This window comes from Chinchilla lanigera, unplaced genomic scaffold, assembly GCF_000276665.1.
Source record: "Chinchilla lanigera isolate Chin_1 unplaced genomic scaffold, ChiLan1.0 scaffold00030, whole genome shotgun sequence".
In the NCBI taxonomy this organism is placed as follows: Eukaryota; Metazoa; Chordata; class Mammalia; order Rodentia; family Chinchillidae; genus Chinchilla; species Chinchilla lanigera.
Window position 1 is genome coordinate 9,668,493 of NW_004955431.1, and position 3,569 is coordinate 9,672,061.

The 3,569-nt window shown below is 40.0% G+C and overlaps 1 protein-coding gene across 1 annotated transcript in view; it reads right to left on the reverse strand.

Annotated features, from left to right (window-relative positions):
- The window catches only part of Ccna1 (cyclin A1), a gene marked incomplete in the record, with an annotated part of 10,359 nt that extends 10,192 nt beyond the window's left edge, over positions 1-167 (reverse strand). The window contains 1 exon segment of the mRNA XM_005387680.2: positions 1-167.
- Positions 168-3,569: the final 3,402 nt, after the last annotated feature.

Consider the following 3,569-nt stretch of genomic DNA (forward strand, 5'->3'; position numbering starts at 1 on the left):
GGCCGGGGCCCGCGGCGGGCACGGGCTCATCCTGCGTCTTCGCGCACCGCAGGCGCGCCTGGCCGGCCCGGCTCCTCCCGGTTAGGCGGGAAAAGAGATCGGGGTTTTGGGGTCACTCGTGGCCCCCAGACCCCACGGGAAGCCTGCACAGACGGCTTCCGTCCACTAGGTGGGGTCACCGGAAAGACTAGGCCAGGCCGCCCAGGAAGAGGAAGGAACGCGGTGGCAGCGGGGCTTGGGACGGGCGCAGCAGGGCCAGCGAACCCGGGTCCTTCGTGGGGGTGAGGCCAGTGCGGAGCAAAAGTCCCTGGATGGGGAGGAAGACGGGGTGGGGCGTCCATGGGCCGGGAGGAAAGGGACCTTAAGTAAAGGGCGCTCTTTGACTCCTGCGAGCCCAGACCGTGGAGGTTACTGGCAAACCATGTGGAAAAAAATGTACAACTATTTTTTTAAATTTATACGTGTGCATCTATTTACATACTTGTGCATGTAACCTGTTGCTACTTTTGCTTTTAAAAAATCCTTAAAGGCCCGAAGAAGAGCTAGAGGCCATTCAAGGGGCCCCTTAAAGCAAAATGTATCACTGTCTTCCTAAATGTGTTTTATGAATGTTTTCACCCAGGCTTTGGGTGTGAATTGTAAAATGTAAGTAGCCTAGTAAAACTGCACTGAAAGCCACCTGGTTGCACCAGATATTAGGAGTACATTGGAGGGGCCTGGGGATTTAGCTCGACAGCACAACGCCTGCCTGACAAGCACAGCGTCGTGAGTTCGATTCCCGGTGCCGGAAACAAAACAAAACAAAACAAAAATACATTGGAAGCATTTCAAGAATCAGTATTAGATACAGCAGAAGAGCAGAAACTGGTCATGTTCAATAAGAATTTCTGTAGATGTATCATAATGGGTGAAGTAAGTTTTTATTAAACATGTAAAAAAAAGTTTCTCTAAATGGAAATAGTTTGAATACATGCATGAAACAGGCAAAATTTGTTTCATTTGTTCATTTTTTCAATAAAAATTTTGAGCACCTGTCTTTTGCCAGGCAGTAGCTAGGTATGGCTAAAAAATCCCTGTCCTCAAGGAGCTTTTGTTCTAGGAAAAGAGAAATAAGGAATAGGTCTAGTGCGGCAAAATTAGCACTTATGTCACCATGAGGAACACTGGAATATAAACAGGGAACAGTTAGAGCCTAGAGAAAAAGCACAATGCATGTAGCTTCAGAGATTTGGAAACAGTATTGTTAGGTCTATGTCTAGATGTCCCCCCAAGCCTCATGTGCTCATAGGTGGGGATTTGGGAAGGAGACTGGATCGTGGGGGTGTGATACTCCTCAGTGCATTAGTGATGACTTTATTGCCTAGTAGGATGTTGGGAAGTGCGGCCTGGTAAGAGGAGTTGGGTCACTGGGGTCTGCCTGGCAGGGAATTTTTCCTTCCCTCCTCCCTTGATAGCTCTTTCGCACTCTAGCTGTCTGCTTCCTGTTGGCAGGCCAGGAGCTGTTTCTCTTCTGCCATGCGACCTTGTACTGCCTCAGAGCCGGTGGACTATGAACTGAATTTTGTACAACTATAAGCCACAAAAAAAAAACTCTCCTTTAATTTGCAGATGTTGGGTATCGTGCCTCAGCGATAAGAAAGTAACTAAGACAAGTGCCAAGGTCTAGTCATTCAGATAGTTAGACTCTTTTTAAAAAAATCAACAAATGGTAGCTATGATTTACATATACCTGTAAAAGAGGACCTCCAGGGCTGGGGATTTTGCTCAGCAGCAAAGAGCCTGCCTGGCAAGCGCAAGGTCGTGAGTTCGGTTCCCGGTACCAGAAAAAAAAAAAAAAAAAAAAAAAAAAAAAAAAAAAAAAAGAAAAAAAAAAAAAGAGGACCTCCAAAGAACAAGAATTTACAGGTGACTTTATCCAGAACTTTCTAAAGAATAGAAATAAATTTTGTTACCCACAAATATCCCCCTGTGTTGCCTCTTCTAGCTCTGGTACAGACTTCATGAGCAGTATTTCATGAGGAAGCAAAACTTCTAGAAAGTTGGTGACAGGAAGAAGGTCCTAATGACTTTAGTTACTGTGAATCAATCCCTAATAATGTGCTCAACAATATATAGATTCACTGTCAAAATCATATTTGTGTAATTAGGGTTGAGACTAAAGATTGTGAACCAAAGGAAAAACAATTTCGTGGACAGTGAAACCATTTTTCATTTAAAAATGGAAAAAATTGGAAAAGTTTTGAGTTGTAGGGAATTTACTGAAAATTTTACCAGAAGAAATAAAAAACTTGAGTTTTATAGTCTCATAGTTTTAAAACCCATCTGCTGAATCATATATTTAATTGAGATAATTGCATCATTAAAATTAGCTACTGTTTATTGGTTATATCTTCTCAAATTAATAGTCCTGCTTATACCAAATTTTTGTGTGAATTAATTCCATTATTTCTGCGACAAGGTTGATTCTATAAAATAGCTTCTTGTGTTTTACATATACCTTAGTCTCAATCTTAATTGAAAATGCTATCAAATTTCTACATCACCTGCCTGTATCTTTGACTGAATTTGGATGAATACTACATCCAAGGATAGGTTTATATCTTGTCAACACCAGCAACCATTAAGTGATAGTATGTCCATATTAAATTTTTCATTAAGTAAATCTCATTGTCTGTGACTCACAGGATATTTGTGGTTTGTGCTTCATTTCCTCATTTATTTATTGTTAGTTGAGAAATTAATAGGAATGGTGTTCATAACAAATAACATTAGTTCTCATTCTAAAACATTTTTAAATATGAATTTGTTCATGCTTAATATGTTAAGAGTCCTCAGAGGCTGATACAGATTTATACATTTTCAAGTACTACTATCAGCACTTTCAGACCTAAAGAAATTATACAGTCCTCATTTGTGAAAATCCTATTTCAAAAGAAGAAATCACAAATGTATCCCATCCATATGTGTTCTTTCAGAATTTGTTTTCAACTGAATGAAGTATCTTGGTGATTCTGTCCATCATAATATGACAACTGTTTATTATAATTACTGGAAAGTCACTCAAAAACATGCCCACCTGCAGTGTGCTGTCTATAAAGATTACAACATTTTAATTCATTATAGAGATAGACATAGGGAGTACATAAATGAGTTTAATCTTATATAAAGCTCAGGCCTTTATAGGAAGAAAAATACACAAATGATTATCCACAAAGTAGAGTAAATTCTTTCAACAAGTCAGTCAAAGTTCTGGTTAAGAACAAGGTATGTTTTCAGTTGACCTAAAATTAATATAGAACCAGAAGAGATCCACAATAGCCAAAGCAATCCTGCGCAAGAGAAAAGCGGGAGGCATCACAATCCCTGAATGCAAATTATACTACAAAGCTATGGTGGTTTAAAAAACAAGCAACAACAACAAGAAGAAGAGAACAATAGTACTGGCATAAAAACAGACATGGATCAAGGAACAGAACTCAAGATGTAGAAACAGCTTCAGGCACATTCAGGTATCTGATCTTTGATAACAGTGCCAAAAAACATGCAGCAGGAATGACAGCCACTTTAAC